Source organism: Lipotes vexillifer, unplaced genomic scaffold (assembly GCF_000442215.2).
Source record: "Lipotes vexillifer unplaced genomic scaffold, Lipotes_vexillifer_v1.1 scaffold164, whole genome shotgun sequence".
NCBI classification, from domain to species: Eukaryota; Metazoa; Chordata; class Mammalia; order Artiodactyla; family Lipotidae; genus Lipotes; species Lipotes vexillifer.
Window position 1 is genome coordinate 5,024,929 of NW_006789313.1, and position 9,855 is coordinate 5,034,783.

Genomic DNA, 9,855 nt, shown 5'->3' on the forward strand with positions numbered 1-9,855 from the left:
GGACCTTTGCATATGAATCAGATGTTTTTCTATCATAGGCACGATCCTATGCTAGTTTTAAAAAATCAGTCTAATCGTTGGGTTTGTGGCCAATTACCTATGTCTAGTACTTCTGGGTTACCTGAGTGGATTTCTCCAGTCCAAGGCTCTAATTGGTTGACTCTTAGGAAATTTATCTTAAAAGGAAAATTATAGTCATGTTCAGGCCACTATTGGTATTACTAGATGAGATCCCCTCACCTGACCGATTAATAATACCTGCTCTGACCCTGACCATAAATATGAATTTTCCTCTATTACTCAAAGTTCAATCAGAGCAACAAGCAAAATTTCAGCCAAGGAATAAAACCTCCCACAATTATGAGATGGATTTATGTAATTAACACCAGGCTATGGTAATTTAAAGTTAAAGGTTCCTCTATGCTGGGAACAATTAAATCATACTAAAGATAATCAGTCTAGTAACACTAGGAAACTGGGCTGAGCACCTTATGGACAATGCCAATATATAGTTTACCTGAAGAATAGGGATTGGTACAGAACAGACTAAGTCAGATGACCTGGGATATACTGGGCTACACCTAATGGAAGTTCTTGGCTTAATTCTTACTTATGATTTTATTAATACTGCCAGCTATACTATTTGTATTTTGCCTATTTCAAAAAAATTATTGTTTCTTACATTACCAAATGTGTGACTGAACCTCTGATAAAATGATGATATACAGTTCCATATGAGATCAATGATTGCAATAGTCTAACTCTAGGTGTGAGAAGTGGCAACACGAGAGAATATTGTCCTGGACCATACAAGATTAGGAAGACAGGTGGTCCAGAGACCTCTGGATACTAGTAAAGGCCTAGTTCAGCAATAGCACATGGAGTGGCTTATCAGCAAAATCTTTGCCAGACCTGGGAATGAGAATTCCTAGCTCCGTGGGACAAAATGGTCATGAAATGCCCCAAACCATGGTTGAAATTATGACCATAAAGGGGCCCTGCTGACTGAAAACTGACACTTGCCATCTACTTCTACAAGGATTAAACCATGAGCTGCTGTAGCTATTGACTTTCAACACCCCCTACAAGGAGTTCAGGGTGGAGATCTTAAATGCTGCACTCTGTGCTCTGGGAAAAACTGACAGGACAGGCCTTCAAATAGTTAAATACTTTCAGGAGAAGATTTTATGAGCCCCAATTCTTGCATCTTCTCATACCTAGAGAAACACTAACATCATTAACAGTGACACTGTGGTGTGATTTTAGGCAAGTCCTTTTATTGCTAAGAACTTGAGTTTTCTGAGCTGTGTTAGATTTGGGATGCCACCAGCCATTCTCAAAACAATGTCTGCTGGCAGCTGGTACCTGCAACCTTACTTCTTAAAGGTCTCCTCTTGTAACTATTACACTTTTAGATGATAACATTGCTTTAGATCATATGTTAACAAAAAGAGAAAACACATATGTACTGACCAACAGCTCCTGTTATTTATATGTTAATACCACATCAAAGGTTAAAACCTACTTTGATGAAACTAGATAACCAGCTACATGGCTACAAGTCTCCCCAAAGCGCCAGGCCTAGACTGGGTTTCAGGCTTATTCTCCTAAAAAGAAATGAGATCTGTTTTTTCTATTAACATTTAGGTTGTCACTCCTCCAAATACTTCTAACAGAGTCTGTTACACCTACATCAATCACACTGGGCTAATAGTAGAGGACATAAAATTATATATATGACCAAATGGCTCGAATCCTTTAGACAGGGGAACCCAAGCACTGACTCTGTCTGGACCAGGATCAACTACTGCCAAACGCAACATGGCTCTTAATCCTGCTTGGGCTCCCGGCTACAATAATTCTTTTTTTTTTCCTCTGGTATGCGGGCCTCTCACTGCTGTGGCCTCTCCCGTTGCGGAGCACAGGCTCCAGACGCGCAGGCTCAGCGGCCATGGCTCACGGGCCCAGCCGCTCTGCGGCATGTGGGATCTTCCCGGACCGGGGCACGAACCCATGTCCCCTGCATTTGCAGGCGGACTCTCAACCACTGAGCCACCAGGGAAGCCCTACAATAATTCTTTTACTAATCTTTGGCCTCTGTTGTTTTTAAACTACTTGTTAAATTCTGTCTCTAGCGGATTACAATAGGTTCACATCAAGATAATGATGATGCAAAGATTCCAGCCATTTCTCAGAACAGATCCTGCCAAAACAACAGAAGTCACCCACCCTGGGGCCCTTAATAAGACAGGATGAGAGCTCCATGACCCCAACTACGTTGGGTCTATGAGCCCCTTGCCAGCCTGAAGAAGCTATAAAGGACACGCCGTCATCCCTCATCCTCCCAACAAAGACTTCTTGGGGTTCACATCTCTTGTGGGCCGGGGCGGGGGCGGGATTTAAAATAGGAGATAGATGGGCCCCTGGGCCGGTCAGCTGGGGTTTGTCAAGTGGAGCAAAACTGAAGTTTTGTCCTCAGCCAGATAAGAAGGACGCCTGTTTCCCTTCCTCCCTTGATATGGAGGGAATGAACTAGCAGTGGGGAATTATTTTGCAGCAAAAATAGAGATGACGTTTCCCCTCTCCTGAGAACAAGGAAAACAAAGGGAGCAGGCTAGAGAAGAAACAGAAACTGGCCTGAAAGAGTTCATCACTCCTAGGTTTTTTGTTTGTTTTTTAACTGTCACTAATCTGCAGTGTCTGTAAGGAGATTTGTATTTCACAAAGCCGACCTATTACTCTTTAACACTATGTGGATTACATCCTGCACTCCCTTGTAGCAAATCACCCCCTTGCAGCATTTGCATTTCAGAAGAAAAAGTCTCAGGCCAATAACCCAGAGACTAAAGGACCCAATTACCAGGCTGCCTGATGCCAGCTGTGACTGTTTTGAGATAAGGCAGGAAGAAGAATGTAAGACCTTCACTATTTTGATCCTTATCATACACCCTGTGGGCCCCACATACCAAATCCTCTCTGATTCCCGAAGGAGGGGGGGCACTGGTCTTGAGGCGCTAGCCTGCTGTATCTTCCCTTCTGCCTGGCAGAAAAATAAAGCCATCTCTCTCTTCCTCCAAAATCTCTGTCTCTGTATTTCTGTTCGGCATCGGTGCACAGAGAAGCCGAGATTTCGGCAACACCCACACCACAACACTTCACCTCACATGAAAAATCAACTACAAAAGGGCAAAAAGCTTTCAAGGCTGTGCAGGTTCCTGTTGATTATCCCCATTTTATAACACTTTCCATTTCTCCTTCTGTCCATCCCACCCACATATACCCAACAGCACACACTGGGAAAGAAAGGGGCTCCAACATCTGAGCACAGGCTGCCCTTTCCCAGAGGGTGGCTCTGACCTGCGTGTGAGCCCGCCACGTGCAGTCAAGTCTGGACTCCAGAACACACAGAGACAGGCCCCAGTCTCCCACCTCCACCTCCCAGCCTTCCCACACTATCACAGGGTTCCTCAGCCCCAAGGACAGAGCGCCTTCTCCATATGTCCTTTCCCACCCTGATGACCAGCCCTGAGCCTTCTTAAATGGAGGCCAGATATTGCCCAGGGTGTCTGAGGAAAGACAGAGACTTGGGTGTCTGGGGTTCCTGATTGGAGAAGACCTAATTACCTAATTACCCTTTAGCCTGGGTTGGTCAGTGGTCTCTTGGTTTCAACCATTTTAGGAGAGTCCCCGCACCCCCTGCTTCCCTTCTAGAGCAAGCCCCAGTGCCCTCATCCGTCACATAAGGGATAGCCCGCTTGTGCCAGCTCTTCTGGTGACTTATCACTGTGGCATTAATTATTGACCAGGACTCCTGTGTGAAAGAAAACAGCTGAAAAGAGAGGAGGGCAGGGCACCTGAGGGATGTGGGAACCTCAAAACCGCAGCCTCCACCAGAGCTACATACCTTTTCTTCTCCTGAGAAGAGCTAAGCAACTAAATCAAGGACTATGTTTAAGATCCAAGTGCTGAGAATTCTCTCCAACAGAAGCAGCCTCTAGAGTTGTAACGTAAACCAGACCCTGAGAAGAGCTCCAGTAGAGATGAGGATAGAGTTATTTGGAAGCAACAAGAGAAAAGGGGTGGAGTGAGGGGGAATCAGGGAAGGTTTCAGAGCAGAGATTACCTTAGGGAAGACTTTTAAGGATACAGAGCTTTGTTTTGTTTTGTTTTCCCCATTAGGGGGAGGGGAAAAGTAATTCAGACGAAAAAAAGGCCAGAAAGTGAAGTTAGACACATATGGAGGAGTACTGTGTGTTTAGAAAGTAGCAAGTTTCTTCATGTGGCTGGGAGGAGGCAGGGGATGGCACAGAAATAAAATTTAGACCAGGGGAGGAGTATTTTTTTTTCATGATAAAATCAAAGTTTAATATCCTTTTTTAAAAATTTAATTTTATTTTTTATACGGCAGGTTCTTATTAGTTATCCATTTTATACATATTAGTGTACACGTGTCAATCCCAATCTCCCAATTCATCCCCCCCCCTCAGCTTTCCCCCCTTGGTGTCCATACGTTTGTTCTCTACATCTGTGTCTCTATTTCTGCCCTGCAAACCGGTTCATCTGTACCATTTTTCTAGGTTCCACATACATGCGTTAATATACGATATTTGTTTTCAGGGGAGAAGTATCTTGAATGCCATGCAAAACACTTCAATTTGTAAAAGATACAGTTCCCTTGAACTCAAGGAGGGACCAGACACAAGCAATGCAAGGCACCTTCCTCCAGGCGTCCCATTATACACCCAAGGAGACTGAGGGCCCGAGTGGACCCAAGGTCAGAGATCTGCGTCTTGGCAGCAGAAGCAGAAACCAGTGTCAGGTCCCCAACTTCCAGGGCAGTGTTCTCACTAAACTGGGCTGGCTGGTGTGCCGTGGGGCAGGGAACCCACCCTCGGGATGGACACCCAAAGGGCTGCAATTTCTCATTGTGAAATAATCCCCTTCTTCTTCTAGCCTTGGGTTTCCCCCTTCTAGCTCTTCCTGTTACACCCTGTGGTGGGAGAAGACAGCAGTAGCTTTGCTGCTCCCCCCACCTATGGAGTTAGGGGCCTGGGGACTCATACTGGGGTACAATCAGGGGCACTTCCATTGGAACAGCTGGAGTAAGGGGACAGGAAGCAGGGGAGCCTGTTTAGGAGAAAGAGGCCCCCCCAGGAAAACAGCTACTCCAAACAGTACCCCTCCCTTTCTTTAAGAGGCATCACATGCTGGTTCCACCAAGGAAGCAAGGTCTTGAGAAAAGTCATTTGCTTAGAAATTTCTTGGGTCACACATCTTCCGTCTCCTGCTTTCCTCCTGGTATTAATCATCTGGACGGTTACAACCAGCACAATGGTGCTTCTTTACCCACGGTGATGGGGGGGGATGTTAAAGATTCAAACCACGTGGATCGGGAAGTTGATTCCGGAATATCAAGTGAAAAGAGTCAGCTTTGCCGGGCGCGGTGGTGCGCGCCTGTAGTCCCAGCTACCCGGGAGGCTGAGGCAGGAGGATCGCTTGAGCCCAGGAGTTCTGGGCTGTAGTGCGCTATGCCGATCGGGTGTCCGCACTAAGTTCGGCATCAATATGGTGACCTCCCGGAAGCGGGGGACAACCAGGTTGCCTAAGGAGGGGTGAACCGGCCCAGGTCGGAAACGGAGCAGGTCAAAACTCCCGTGCTGATCAGTAGTGGGATCGCGCCTGTGAATAGCCACTGCACTCCAGCCTGGGCAACATAGCGAGACCCCGTCTCTAGAAGAGAAAAAAAAAAAAAAAAAAAAGAGTCAGCTTTATCGAGTTTAGGGGAAAAGTCTCACATCTGCTTAAGTGGAATCTTTTATGGGGTCACTAAGTTCAGCCTCTTGACCTGCTGGCTGACCTGCTTTGAGCTTTGAATTAAACAGTCCTGATGCCTTCCCTCATTGCGATCTGATCCGGCCTGAGTTCCCACTCCCTGAATATGGGTTTCATTTTCTCCAGAAAGGCTAATCCTTAATCCCTCTCTGCTTTCCTGGTTCTGCCCCAAACTCAACTTTTTAATTTTTTCTTTGTAAGTCATTTTGTCTCTCATAAAGAAACTGGCAAAGCAGACCTCAGCAGGGCTATGGTTATTTTCTCTGAGCAGGAGAGGGTATCCCACACTCAGTACACACGTGTGTGAGGAAAAGTGTGGGTGCCAGACAGTCCGTCCCCCTCCACCAGCTGGATCAGCGGACTTCTGTCACTGTACTGTGCAGTGACTGTGGCCAAGTCATGTGATCTCTCTGGGCCTTAGTGTTGTTTTCTGAGAAATGAAAGAGTGAAGAAAGATGATCTCTAAGATCACCCTGAGTTAAAACATTGTTTTGTTTCTTTAAAAGTACTTTCTTCTTCTAAAGATCTTCCGCTCAATATTTTCCAGGAGGAAAGGCAATATAAGATCTCAATAGCAGATCTATTTTCTTAAGACTTTTATGTTTTTCACAGAGCCGAAGTTGCTTTTATGGATCTATTCACCAATTGCCTTTGGTCTAACTGAAGAGCAACTCATTCACACACCTTAGTCCAGAAACACAGACACACAGAAAGGGAGAAGAAAGTTCTCACCTATACCCGCCATCCTCCCCCAACTGAATCCCTGTCAAAGACCAGCAAGAAACGGGGTTTGAATATTTTCACACAATACACAAATTCCTATCTTCCTAGGAAAAAATTAAATGTTTTCAGTATATTCACAGATAAGGGGAGTTCAGAGAAAGTATTGTCCTGTGTTTGTCAATTCCCAAATGTCTTCAGCTCAAAATAATGTGAGGAAAGAAACGGAAGAACAGCTTCAGGGCTAACAGCACATTTTGGCTTCTGTAAGAAACTTGCTTGCTTGCTTGGGGCGGGAAGAACCGGGTTCCTGATTGGCTGATTCAAAATTAAACAGCTCCCTCCCGCCTTGGGGACTTCCCGCCCTGTGAGGGGTATAAAAGCCTCGCCCGACTGTTAGTCGGGGTCTCACTCACTTCTCTCCGAGTGGGACCCTGTCCGGAAAGTTTGTGTAAGCTTCTATACTTGTATAAATCCTTTGCTAATCTTTCTACTTGGTGTTGGTGATTCTCGGGTGTCCTTGCTTGGGACACGGGTCACATTTACCGGGGAACTCGACTCCAGGCGTGTGGCTCCCGGACCGCAACAATAATCCTCATGCCATTGTAACACATTCTAGAACTCTTTAGGGATTTATCAAATACATAATTATTTTAAGAAAAATCAGATCCAGGTTTGTCATTTAGGAGATGAGAGTTCCAAACGTGGAAGACAAGAAACTAGAAGGAACCTTGTGGTGTTGGATTGAAACTTGAGGGAACAGTGTCTAGTCGTGGTTTTTGATATTGATATAAAATGGAGATGTAAATCTGTGTGTGTGAATTTCCATTCATCTAGTTCCTCGATCTCTTCACTCAAAGAGCCTGAGAATAGCAACACCCCAACAATGACAAGCACACGTAGATTTTAGCCAGAACATGGCTTTTAAATATCATGTACTACCCTTAAAAAGAACCTTGGAGAAATGGCTCCTTGAAGAACTGGCTGATCCCAGGGCTAAGACGGGGAGCATAGGAGATTATACTAGAATATCTTGTGCCAGAAAGCAAGGAAGTACCCAAAGAATGATAGGGACATGTCAAAAGGCCACAGAAGCCACTTTAAGGGGCTCCCAATGGCCAAATCTGTGACAATTTGAGCATGAAGATAAACAATGAAAATAACAGATTATATAACCTACTAAAAAATGAGAAACCATGAGGCTACACTGATACAATAAATAAATGAATAAATTGAAAGTTTGATGAGGAACAGGATATTGACAGAGTTTCAAAGTACAATCTCCCCCAACATTTATTAATCACAAAGGAGAAAACAGTAACTATACCAGAGAAGCCTGGAAGACACTACCTTAATAAATGATCAAAGTGAATAAGTTAATAGGGCAATAGTCTAAATGTCACGTGCCACCTAATAAGGTACAACAAGAAGAAAACAGCACCACTTCCCTGATATTCCTATCAAAGATGCACAAAACTTGAATTTAATCATGAGGAAACACCAGGCAAACCCAAATAGAGAGGTATGCTACAAAGTGTCAAAAGTCATGAAAGTTAAGAAAATGCTGAGGAATTATTCAGAGTTGAAGAAAAAGAGACATGACAACTAAAAGCAGAAGATGGTAATCATGTACCAATATTAATTTCCTGATTTGGGTGGCTATTGATGATCATGATTAAGTAGGAGAATGTCCTTGTTTGTATGAAATACACAGTGGTGTATTTGGCAAGGGTGGGAGGGTGGCAGAAGTGATGGGCATCATTTCTTCAATTTGGTTTATGTCTCAATTGGTTCAAGAAAAAGAAAGCTCTTGTAACTACTTGCAACTTTTATGTAAATTTGAAAATTATTTTCAAAATTTAAAAATACAAAATACAAAATATGTCACAGTGGGAAAGTCCAGACAGAGGACCTCTAAATCTAAGAGGACCTGAATCAAAATTTCTAATGCAAGCATGCTGCAAAATATTCAAAACCAGACAGACGAATGGATAAAGAAGATGTGGCGCATATATACAATGGAATATTACTCAGCCATAAAAAGAAACGAAATTGAGTTATTTGTAGTGAGGTGGATGGACCTAGAGTCTGTCATACAGACTGAAGTAAGTCAGAAAGAGAAAGACAAATACTGTATGCTAACACATTTATATGGAATCTAAGAGAAAAAAAAAACGGTTCTGATGAAACTAGGAGCAGGACAGGAATAAAGACGCAGATGTAGGAAGGGACTTGAGGACGTGGGGAGGGGGAAGGGTAAGCTGGGACAAAGTGAGAGAGTGGCATGGACATATATATACTACCAAATGTAAAAATAGCTAGCTAGCGGGTATCAGCTGCATAGCACAGGGAGATCAGCTCGGTGCTTTGTGACCACCTAGAGGGGTGGGATAGGGAGGGTAGGAGGGAGACGCAAGAGGGAGGGGATATGGGGATATATGTATACGTTTAGCTGATTCACTTTGTTATACAGCAGAAACTAACACAACATTGTAAAGCAATTATACTCCAATAAAGATGTTAAAAAAAAACACCAGACATGAGAATAAACACAAGAAAGTCTGGGACAAAAGGGTATGAGTGAGATGGTCTCAAGTAATCACTTAAGATACTTGTGAGGACAGGCTAGGCTGTGATACCTGGGTGATATGGTGTTAAAGGGCCAGAGGAAGTGAAAACGTGCACCTTTACTTCAGCAAAGCATTTGATAAAGTCTCTCAATACAATGGCTACCTTCCCAACTGGTTAAAGCAGATCTGGTGATGCTGTGACAGAGCTGCCTCCTCAGGCCTGTCTTGTTCACTGTTCCAAATGACTTAGATGAAGATGCAAAATTTCATCACAGTAGATGGCATGATGGACAGATGACAGACAGAGAGAGAAAATAATATGGATGATAGAAAAGCTCTTGCCAAGCTGAAGCAGTGGATTATATCCAATAAGAAAAAGGATGAAATTTCACAGGTATGAATGTTTTGCTTTGGGGAACAGAACACCAATTGCGTAAATACAGGATGGAGGTGGGGTGGTGATGAGTAGCTTATCGGCATTACCTTTGTTCATGCTACATTCATTGAGTGCTTGCCCAAGAGTGAATTAGACAGAGATCTTGCCCTCAGTGACCTTGCAGTCTAGTGGGAGATGTAAACAGGAAATTAAAATGCTATATGACGGACTTCCCTGGTGGCACAGTGGTTAAGAATCTGCCTGCCAATGCAGGGGACCCGGGTTTGATCCCTGGTCCAGGAAGATCCCACATGCCGTGGAGCAACTAGGCCTGTGTGCCACAATGCTGAGCCTGCA